The sequence below is a fragment of the Gossypium hirsutum genome, chromosome D04 (assembly GCF_007990345.1).
Source record: "Gossypium hirsutum isolate 1008001.06 chromosome D04, Gossypium_hirsutum_v2.1, whole genome shotgun sequence".
Classification (NCBI taxonomy): domain Eukaryota; kingdom Viridiplantae; phylum Streptophyta; class Magnoliopsida; order Malvales; family Malvaceae; genus Gossypium; species Gossypium hirsutum.
The window spans coordinates 18058377-18070032 of NC_053440.1; the positions used below are offsets into that span (position 1 = coordinate 18058377).

At 34.5% G+C, this 11656-nt stretch overlaps 1 long non-coding RNA gene and 1 other non-coding gene across 2 annotated transcripts; one reads left to right on the forward strand and one right to left on the reverse strand.

The window, feature by feature from the left end:
• Positions 1 to 1115: 1115 nt before the first annotated feature.
• On the reverse strand, positions 1116 to 3066 carry LOC121216415 (uncharacterized). Its single transcript, XR_005912602.1, has 3 exons — positions 2935 to 3066; positions 2316 to 2406; positions 1116 to 1388 (listed from the first exon to the last, which is right to left on the reverse strand). It is a non-coding gene; the product is annotated as an uncharacterized lncRNA (long non-coding RNA).
• Positions 3067 to 9990: 6924 nt separating this feature from the next.
• Positions 9991 to 10097, forward strand: LOC121216531 (small nucleolar RNA R71). Its single transcript, XR_005912711.1, has one exon. It is a non-coding gene; the product is annotated as a small nucleolar RNA R71 (small nucleolar RNA).
• The last annotated feature ends 1559 nt before the right edge of the window (positions 10098 to 11656 follow it).

Below are 11656 nucleotides of genomic sequence, written 5' to 3' on the forward strand. Positions count from 1 at the left end.
TTATAAATACATAAATACATACAATTAAATTACATAAATATAATAATCCGTACATACGAACTTATCTCGACGAGTAGGGCGTAGACACGAAATCGACTAATCCGAGGCTTTAGCTTTTTCCTGATCTAAATCCGTACATGGTCTACCTTGATCTAAACAGAAAAATTCTATCCATTTAATACCTCTAGCAATAAATTTAGTCTACACTTCATATTTATGCCAAATTATTATTTTTCCCCTAACATTTTAAATTTTTACAACTTAGTCCTTACGATCATAAATTGAAATTTAAACATTTTAATCCTCTTATCAAGCTAGCTGATTTCTATAGGGAGTTAAATCAATCCATACAAACCATCATTTCATAAATTTACCATGAAATTTTACCATTTTTACAAATAAGTCCCTAAATACAACTTTCATCAAAAATCACTTTACAAAACTTCTTTATTTATCAACAAGGACACATAATCTATCATTAAACATCAAGAATCACACAAAAGCATTCATGGCATAACCCTCAATATTTAATAGTTTCACAAATTGGTCCCCGGGCTAGCTAGATTAAACTAAAACGACTTCAAAAACATAGAAATCATTAAAACCGGGGTTGAAAACACTTACATGCAATAAGAAAGCTTGGTCAAATGTACTAACCCTTCTCTAATGGTGATTTTTAGTGGTGAATAAGAAATGAGGAAGAAGATGTTCATCTTTTCTTTCTTTTTTTATTTTCAATTTAATTACCAATTTACTATTTTACCGTTTAAAAACGATCATAATTTCAATAAAACCTTTCCATGAATATCCACTAACACTTTAACTGGTCTAATTACCATTCAAGTCCCTTAGATTAAAATTTCATAGCTATTTGGCTCCTTTAGCTAATAGAACTCTACTTTTACACATTTTACGATTTAGTCCTTTTCACTTAATTAATCATGCAAACATTAAAATTTCTTAACGAAATTTTAATACAACCTTAATAACATCCCATAGACATTAAAATAATAATAAAGTAAAAATTTACTCATCAGATTTGTGGTCCCAAAACCACTCTTCTAATTTCACTAAAAACGGGCTGTTACAATGTTAGTATAAAATACATGTTTCAAACATCATGTTCTCGATCACCATATGAACTCTCATCAACATATTATAAACCACACAATAATTAAGCATAAAAATCAAGCATTAAAGTAATTATAACATCACCAAAATAAAATTCCAAATAAATATCCAATTTCCATTACAATTAAATTAAATCTAGTCCCAATAAGTGCCACAATACCCCCTATTGTTTCTAAATAAGAATCCTTAAGCTACTACCGAGCCTTAATCATGGATCGGCCTTGTGCTCACTCCACCACTGCTCAAGCTGGAAAAGTCTTTGCACAAAGGTGTGAGGGTGTGAGGTTAAAAAGATCAATGAATGATCGTAAAGATAATAAGTAAATCGCACCCAATTCATGCATAGATCCAAGCAAATTAAGCATTAACATTTCAGTCACAATATCACATATTATAATCATAATAACATATGTTATTCCATGAATAAAGTTCCAATTTACTATGGCATATGAAATCATAATTTAACTTATAAACATACATTTATATTGGCATAATATATACATGGCAATATTTAAATGTGTTATCATAAATTGGATAAACGGATCGCAAAACTCCTACATATCAAAAATAATCCTGGGTTAAGTAGGCCGAAGCCACATGCACCCTTATATCGCCTTACAGTCCCGTTGAGTGGAGACACAAGCTCAACACTCCCTTATTTACACCAAAAATCAGAACTTCTTGAGTCATATACTCACAAATAACACATAGAATGGTAAGTACTCGCAAATTCTATGGCATGCCAACTATATCCAATCGATCCACCATGCAATGTTGTCAATATAATCATACATACAAGGCATAAAATCTGATGTTTAAGCACTTAATTTAAGATGTAAAAATGCCATGAAACCAATGTAGCTTAACAATTTCAACATCAATATAATTAAGCACAACAAATGCCTTTATCCATGAGTCTTAAACCAATCATAACACCAACATCAAGTGCTCAAAAATTCAGTAACTCATGATCCAATTAATAATCCATTCAATCCAAATTAACCATGCCAAAAGCTTAACACACAATTTTTCAAAAGCCAATTGCAATAGTACTCTTGTAAAATAAAATTAATTTTTGAAAATCCAACAAAATAGGATGTGATTAAGTCATTAAAAACACTATTTAAAACTTCAATTTAACATATAACCAGGAAAATTTACCAATAGACTTTAAAATCACTCACCTCTATACTTTGTTTTTCAAACAAAAGTGTGTTAAAGTAGGTAAGTTTGAGCCTCAAATCCAGTTAGCATCATCCTCATCTTGGTGTGAAGCTTTAATAGGGACAAAATATGCATTACAAACTAACATTAACAACAAGAAATTTGAAATTTCATAAACTATAGGGATCTAAATCATTTCTCTAATCTATCGTACTGAAATTGCACAATTAAGCCGAAACATAAAATTAATCAACTAAACGTCCTTCTCAGCACCACAAACCACTTCTAAAATCCATTCCTAGTCCATTAACATAAAACCTAAGTGTTAATTTCATCTATTAAATCATTTTAATTTTTTTTTGAAAAATCAACTCATCTTCCTATTTAAAAAAATTTATCAAAATTGATCAACCAAATGAGTTTGATATGTTATTTTATGATTAAAAACCTCTTAATAAATATATTTTGAGCTTAGACATCCATTAAAATTTGGATTTCAACTCAAAATCATGGACTCACCATTATTGAGTTCCATGTTCAAGAAAGAAGAAATCAAAACTTGAAAATCCATTTTAATCAATTTAAATAGCAAATAATGATTGAAAACAACTTAAAAATGAATTTAGAGTTGAGAATTACCTTCAATTGATCTCAAATCATCAATTTAGAAGATTGTATCAAGATCCTTGAAGAAATTTCGGATGACTTTTGCTCAACTTTGGAAAACTTTTATGGAGATTTTGGAGAGAATTTTGAGAGAGTAAGAGTTTGGATCTATTATCTGATGTGGTCCATGAAAATGAGCAAAAAAGAGAGAGAAAAAACTCTTAATTCGGGTGAAAATGGTGTGCAAAGTGAGGTAGTTGCGGTGTTTTTAAAACTAAAAACCCTACCTAATTTTCAAAAATTAGGGAAATCGCCATCAAACCACTCTTACATTTCCCTTGTTTTGCAAAATGGTCCTATTTAGTTAATATTTTAAATTCTCTCAATTAAACCCCCATTTTAATTTGTTTTTCAATTCTAATTAGACCCAAAATATTTGTTTTACCCAAAAATTATTTAAAACCATAAAATTAATTTTTCTAAAAATATTTGTATTTTCTGGAATATAATTTACCGATTTTTAATAAAATTAAGCTAACTAAATTAAAAAAATCACTAATAACCCCGATTAACTCCTAATTTTCAGTCGGAACCTAGTAAACTTACCCGAAAATACTAGACCTATTTTCAGGGTCTTACATAAACACACTAAGTATAAGACATCTTATTTTTAGGAATTAATTTTCAAGCATCTTAACCTAAGCTAAATTCACTCAATCCATTTTCGTATGTTCTAGGTATATCGAAAAAAATATAAATTCGTCATTGAACATCATAAGTATAATTGTACTTATAAACCAATAGTACTTCGGTGGTTACAATGCAATGGCAAAACATCCATATTATATAAAGTGAAACCTAAATGCACAATACACCCCCAAACCTAAGGGATGCATTTTCCTCAATACATGTGCATGCAACAAAAAATAATGCTATGGATAGAAAAATGTCATGGAAAAATGAAATGAAATGCATGATCATCAAAAGAAAAGAAAAAAAAACTTATCTAGCTTGGGTTGTATTGTAGGTAATTTATTTAGTTCTACATGTGAACTTGCGGGCACTGACCTTGTACCTCATCTTCCTTTTCAAGGTGTTTACATCTTCACCTTCTTTATCAGTTTCCATGAGATCATCAATCAACTGATTAATCGCGCGATCCTGACCAATCACATATGCTGGTGGAGATGGTGGTACAAGAGTTTTGCCTTTTGTGGTGGCAGGAGTTGTAGCAGTAGTAGCGTCATTTTGTCCCTCCTTTCATTCTTCTTTATCCTTCCCAAGCTCAACGGATATTGACTTCTTCGTTTCCTCAACAACTTATCCAAAATCAGTAATGGTCTCTTCATTTTCTGAGTCAGCTCCGGCAGTAGGTGGAGCTAGTTCTGTTGTAGTCTCAGTAGATTGCAGCAAAACCGTGGGGAAGATAGGGAATTCCGGCATTGGTTTTGAAAAATTATTTTGGAAAGATCGCTTAATTTCCAAATCCCTATCCCTCACATATGACCAATTCTGAGTATGTTGTTGTTTAGACTGGACCAACTCTTCAGCTAGTTAGTATTGTTGACTTTCAAACAAAGACACCCTTTGCTCTAGCTACTTCAAGGAATTCAATATTTGTTGATCAAATGAGCCCTAAGAAACTGAAGGTAATGTTGTGGGAACGCGCGTGGCAGTATGAACATGACCTTTTTTAGTTGCCGAGACAATATCAATGCCTTGGAGCTTGGCAAAAATTGCCTATGTTAGTCCATCCTTATTAGGGGTAATATCCTCAGTATCAGTAAGAGGAACATTAGCAGTCTTGCATAATGCAATAATAAGAGAAGGAAAATTTAAACTTCCGACATTCTTCTTAGCACAACGATGGACTTCCTGAAAAATGATCTGTCACATGTTAATCGTTCTTCCTTTTATAATAGAATGCAACAACAACATCATTTCCTTGGAAACGGTGGTATTGTGCGTGGATGGCATAAGTCGACTTTTCAAGAAATGATACCACACTTTCCCAATCGATTTCAAGGGAGCCCTTTCAACAGTGTAGCAATCCTTACTAGAGACAATCCATTGTGTGCCCTCAACACATAAATCCTTCAAAACTTGTGTTAAAACCTCAGCTGTAATGTTATCCACCAACTCGGTATCTTGTACCTCTTTAAGGCTAAACTGGACATTTATATGGTCCTCATCAAATGGTGAAAAGGTGCCCCCCTCACATAGATGAAAGGAGAATCAGGGGAGTTCACATGGGTATAGAACTCCCTAACTACTCTGCCCAAAACATCCTTTCGGTGCAAGCAGAAAATGCCCCACCCATGTTGTTCTAGTATCAACGAAACAGGCTAGTCATACCCCATATAGGGTTCATCCTTAAATAAAAATCTTTGCTCAAAACAAAAGGGACACTTTAAAATGTTATTTGAGTACCTTGTAGTTGTAGCAGAGTTGAAGAATGTCTTTAGTTGAGAAGCGCCAGTGCACGATGACTCTACGGTTTTAGAAGCATTTTTGGCTCGAACCATTAAGAAAGAACAAAGAGAAATATTTGATAGGTGCAGTGTAAAGAAAATGAAGTAGAGTTGAAGTTAAAGAAACCGTAAAGGTAGAGCTTTAAAAGAAACATAAAACATGAACAATTGAAGAGAGAGAAATAGGGGGTTAATGATGACAGTTTTAGGGAAGAAAAAACGTGCTAGGGAAGTATGTGACGTGGCGGGAAGAAAAGAAAGAAATCCTTAGGGAAAAATAAAAGAAAATGACCTAGCCCTACAATATAAGCTGACTTCTAAGGCTCCCAAAAAAAATTATTAGGTTAATCTGCTCAAGGACTCTCCTTTGGACTTTTCGACCCAGTCAACCCTTGATAATTTAACACCTTATCACCCAATTTGTCATGGCAGAACACTCATCTGTAATGCCATGGCACTTATCCTCCCAGCACATACTGAGAAGTTTGGTCTTTTATCCTGCCATTGAAAAGTTGCACTAATGTAAAAGAATCAGAAATGAAATAAAAATTTAGCACATAACCAACGAACAAAAATAACTAAAAACAATAAAATTAAAGTAAAGTAAAGCAAATAAATAAAATAAAATCTAAAATTTCTAACTCAAGCAGTTTGAAGGTCGATGCTTTGCTTGTCACGCTCCATATGAGCACCCCAGTAGTGCTTCAAGTGTTGTCCAGTAACTTTGAATGTAACACCCGTTTTCATGTATTTGATATCAACAACTCCATGTGAAAATACTTGAACTACTTCAAAAGGACCTGACCAGCGAGATTTCATGTCTCCTAGATAGATTCCTTATTCTCTGACAATGATCACACGATTGACAGAATTCATGAACATCTTTAAACAAATTTGGCCAATAGAATCCCGAATGAAGTACTTTAGTAGTGGTTCTCATTCCTCCAAAATGTCCTCCATAATGAGCTAAATGAAAATGCTCTAAAATAGAGTGCATTTCATCATCAGGGACACTTATGAATGATTTGATTGGCACAATGTTTAAATAAGAAGGGTTCATCCCATTAACAGTGCTCAGCATCATGAAGAAATTTTTACCTTTTGTGGGTGTTTAAATCAGGCGGCATCACACCCCTCACCAAGAAATTCTCTATATATACGTACCAGGATAATGTCGTGGCAAATAGCAATTGTTCAGTTGCAAAATCTTCTTTAATAAAGTTATCAATGCCATCTATATTACCCAATTCTAACCTTGAAAAATGATCAGCCACTTGGTTTTCAGTCCCCTTTTGATCCCAAATTTCCAATTCAAACTCTTGTAATAACAATACCCACCTAATCAACCTCGGCTTGGCATCTTTCTTAGGCACCAAGTACTAAATAGCAGAATGATCTGTGTAAACTGTGACCTTGGTACCCACTAGATAAGGACGAATTTTTTTGAACGCGAACACCACAACTAACAGCTCTTTTTTCGTGGTGGTATAATTAAGCTATGCATCCGTCAGAGTCTTGCTAGCATAATATATTGCACATAGTATTTTGTCTCTCTTCTTCCCCAACACTGCTCCTACGGCATAATCAATGGCATCGCACATGAGTTCGAATGGCAAGGTCCATTTTGGAGCTACTACAATTAATGCTGCTACTAGTCTTTTCTTTAATTCCTCAAAAGCACCCAAGCAGTGTTCATCAAAATCAAAGGGCCTATTTTGCTCTACTAGTGTACACAAGGGTTTAGATAACTTCAAGAAATCCATAATGAATCTTCTATAACATCCTGCATGACCTAGAAAACTTCAAACACCCTTGACGCTGGTGGGAAGTGGCAATTTCTCTATTACTTCGATTTTGCTCTATCTACTTCAATTCCTCGCTGTGAGATCCTATGCACTAAGACAATTCCTTCACGAACTATGAAGTTGCATTTTTCCCAGTTTAAGAAAAGATTTGTCTCTTCACAGCGGCACAAAACCAATTCCAAAATTTTCAAACAACCTTTAAAATCATTGCTAAATACAGACAAATCATCCATGAAAACTTCAAGGAATTTCTCCACCATATCCTAGAATATGGTCATCATACAACGTTGAAAACTTTTCGGAGCATTACATAATCCAAACGAAATCCGTCTAAATGCAAAAGTACCATATGGACACTTGAAAGTTGTCTTTTCTTGGTCATTAAGAGCTATGGTAATCTGATTATACCCTGAATAATCATCCAAGAAATAGTAGAAAGCTTTCCCAGCTAACTTGTTCAACATTTTATCAATAAACATTAAGGGGAAATGGTCCTTCCTAATTGCCTTGTTAACCTTCTGATAATCCATGGACACTCTCTATCCTATGATCATGAGAGTTGGTATGAGCTCATTATTGTCATTGCTAACTACTGTAAGCTGTTTGAGATTGGGCAAATAAAGTCTGCGTTAAGCCACTTGATAATCTCTTTCTTGAAAACTTCTTTCATTATCGGATTATATCTTCTCTACTACTTAATAGATTTGTTGTGGCAATCCTCTAACAAGATTTTATGCAAACAAAACAAAGGACTGATCCCCTTTATATCAGTAAGGGTCCATCCTAACGCCTTCTTAAATCGTCACAGGACTTCCAGCAAATTGACTTCTTGTTCGAATGTCAATTTCGCAGAAATCACAATCGGTAAGGTACTGTTATCTTCCAAGTATTCATATTTTAAATGTTGCGGCAAAGGTTTCAACTCCAATGTAGGAGGTTCCTCTACAGAAGGTCTAGGAGGCCTGAATGAATGACTTGATAAATCCAAAGAGTCAAACTTTTTCCCTGGTCTCTCCAATTTCTGTTTGGCTTCCATGAATTCACCGAGTTCTTTGAAACGTACTTCATCAATCCTTTCTAATAACTCTTCGTTATTATCAGAATTATTGTGGCAAATTCTATTGAATTCTCCTCCACTTTCGTTTCTATCAAACCAATGGTGTGGCATTCTTCATTTTTTTCTCTACATTTCAAAGCATCAAAAACATTAAAAGTAACTTGTTGATTATTTACCCTCATGGTCAGTTCACCTTTCTGTACATCAATTAGGGTTCAACCTGTAGCAAGAAAAGGTCTTCCACAGATAATTGGCACATTTTGATCAGCTTCAAATTCTAGAACAAGAAAATCAACAGGAAAGATAAATTTATCCACTCTTACAAGTACGTCCTCAATTTTACCTTTCGGATGGGCGTAGGACCGATCAGCTAATTGTAAAGTCACCATAGTAAGTCTTGTTTTCCCAATTCCTAGATTCCTATAAATAGACATAAGCATTAGATCTATACTTGCTCCTAAGTCATATAATGCCTTACCAACATAATGATTTCGAATGGAACACAAGATAGTGAAACTTCTTGGATCCTTTCGCTTTGGAGGTAATTTATTCATCAACATTGTTGTGCACCCTTCAATGAGAGCAATAGCCTCAAATTCTCCTAATCTACGCTTCTTTGACAATATGTCTTTCATAAATTTCACATAATTGGGCATTTGCTCCAAAGGTTCTACCAACAGTATGTTGATATGGAATTGCTTCAAAACATCTAAAAAACTTTTAAACTGAATGTCTTGCTTGGAATTGTGAAATCGCTGAGGAAAAGGTAAAGGAGGTCGTCCTTCAGGTTGTTGATACTGTTTTGCTGTGGCATTTTTGTTAGCAACATGATTTAATTTTGTCACAACATTTCTCTGTGTACCATTTTTAGGTGTTGCCTATCAGTCAGTAGGCTCTAAGATCCTTTCTTGATTACGGCTGGATTTGTCTTCTTCTGCCATGACATCCTAAACAACTCCATCCAACTAAGTCCCACTTCTAAGAGTGATGGCCTTGCACTGCTCCTTCCCTTCGGTTCTCAAATTTTTAGTATCACTTGGCAATGCTCCTTGTGGCCTTGACTTTAGAGTGTTCACTATTTACCCCACTTTATTTTTAAGAGCTCGGAGAGACACAGCTTGACTCTGATTCACAGCATCATTTTTGGCCATATACACCTTCCACAAATATTCAATATAATTAGAAGATGATACCTGACCTTGTTGAGCATTTTGCCTCAGAATAAGATGATTATAATCGGGCAGTGCATTATGGATATTTTGTCTTGCAACATTGTGTGAACTCCCCACACCTTGATTATTCTAACTAAAATTTGGATACTGTTTCTACCCTGGATTGTACATGTTGGAATAGAGGTTATTTTCTGGTTAAAATTACTAGTGCAGTATAATGATGTTGGGTTTGATAGGCATTCATCAAACACATTATCTTTGCCACAATAAACGCATGGCAGCTTGACTGATTTCATCTCCTGGACTGCAATTGGATTTTTCATTGTTTTAATCATGTTAGCTAAAGAAGATACCTAAGCTGTCAACGAAGTAATTGCGTCAAGTTGCACGGTACCAGAGCTCTCTTGTACGTCCCAACTCTTGTGGTAGGATATTGATAGTCGTTGTTGGCAATCTTTTCCAAAATCTCATATCTTTCGTTGTAAGATTTATCTAGTAATGTACCATTGGCAGATGCATCAACTACCATTCTCATATGTGTATTCAACCCATTATAGAATATTTCTATTTGAGTCCAGTGCTAAAATCCATGCATTGGCCATTTTCAAATTAAATCTTTAAATCGTTCCCAAGCTTCATAGAATGTTTCATCCTCTAACTACCAAAAAGACATGATGTCATTTCTAAGCTTGGCATTCATATTCGGTGGATTATACCCTAGCAAAAACCTCTAGCAAAGATCATTCCAGGATGTCACTATCCCTGACGACAAATTATTTAGCCATGCTCTGGCATGATCTCTTAAAGAATATGGAAATAGTTTAAGTCACAGAGCGTCTTTAGGAACACCCTGTTGTCTAAATGAGTCACAAACCTCTAGAAAAGTATTAAATGTAGTCTTGGATCTTCAATAGGTAATCCACCAAATTGTCCTACCATTTGTAACATCTGAAACATTAGCAGTTTCAGTTCAAACTGCTGAGCTTTTATGGTTGGTCTGACTATCCCTGGATTTAAATCATCCAAAATTGACACAACATGCTCTCGGATTGGCCTATCTCAGTCATCTATCAACCCACTGACATTTGAATCAGTGCCCTAACCATTTTAATTATCATTCATACCTGGTATCACCCTTCGAACAGGAGGATTAGTATTTGACCATTCAGATTATCATGGAGGCCAGGACCATTTCTGTTCCTAGCCATTTTTTGCAGTTCTTTCTGCCTTCTTCGTAAATTCTTGGTTAGCAGAAATGTCTCTTCTCATGCACTGATGGCAAACCTATAGAGATTAAATATAACTAAGTTAAATAAAACTAATAAAAATATTTAAAATAACTAAACCAAATTACACCAAATTGTCGGTCCACGGCAACGACACAAAAACTTGTCGCGTGTGAATCTAATATGTGATTTGTGCGAGTATACACGTTGAATCAAGTAATAAAGTGATGAGTGAGTATCATTCCCACGAGGACCGGATTGAAGCACTGAAGTGGTCAACTTATTATAATAAAATGTGATTAGTGCTATGGTAAAGCTATGGTAAGTATATAGTGGCAATTAATAGGGATAGTGATGTATGCAATATGTGGAACGAATGGATACTTGGAAATGCTATGGCAAAACAAGAGCAGAAATGTAATGGCACAAATGAGAATAACTACGTGAATAATACGTAACGAATAAATAAACGAATAATAATGCTATGGCAAAGCTACTACGGTAAAGGTAAAGGTTATGCGATGTTGAGTGGGAAGGTCGAGATTACTAAGAATCTACTTTTTCTATCAGCAATGCCTCAGCAAAATCATACTTAACATACTGCTCAGAAGAGTATAAGTGGCCTGCCTCTTTCAAGAGCAAAAACCTCAAGTTACCTTACCTGTGTCTACAGGACTTTAATATGGTACCCTGCATTGTTACCTTCTGTATGATCACTACTCTATATCTAGAGTCTACTACAAGTATCTGTCGAATACTTGCTCATATCATTCAAATATGGTCTAACTAATCCAACCTTTTTTAGAATTTAGTTAAATTTAAGGGTATGCTGCACAGTCGATTATGTCTAGGGATTGCTCACATACATTGTAACGAATAAAATAATTGAATGAAATAATAAAATAACTTAGATTTATATTGTAGCAATTAAAGACAATTAAAGTTTCATCAAATTAATCCCAACCTTATGAGATTTAACTTATAGGTTGGCAAAAAAATTCAACTCCAACATCGTTTTCATCAC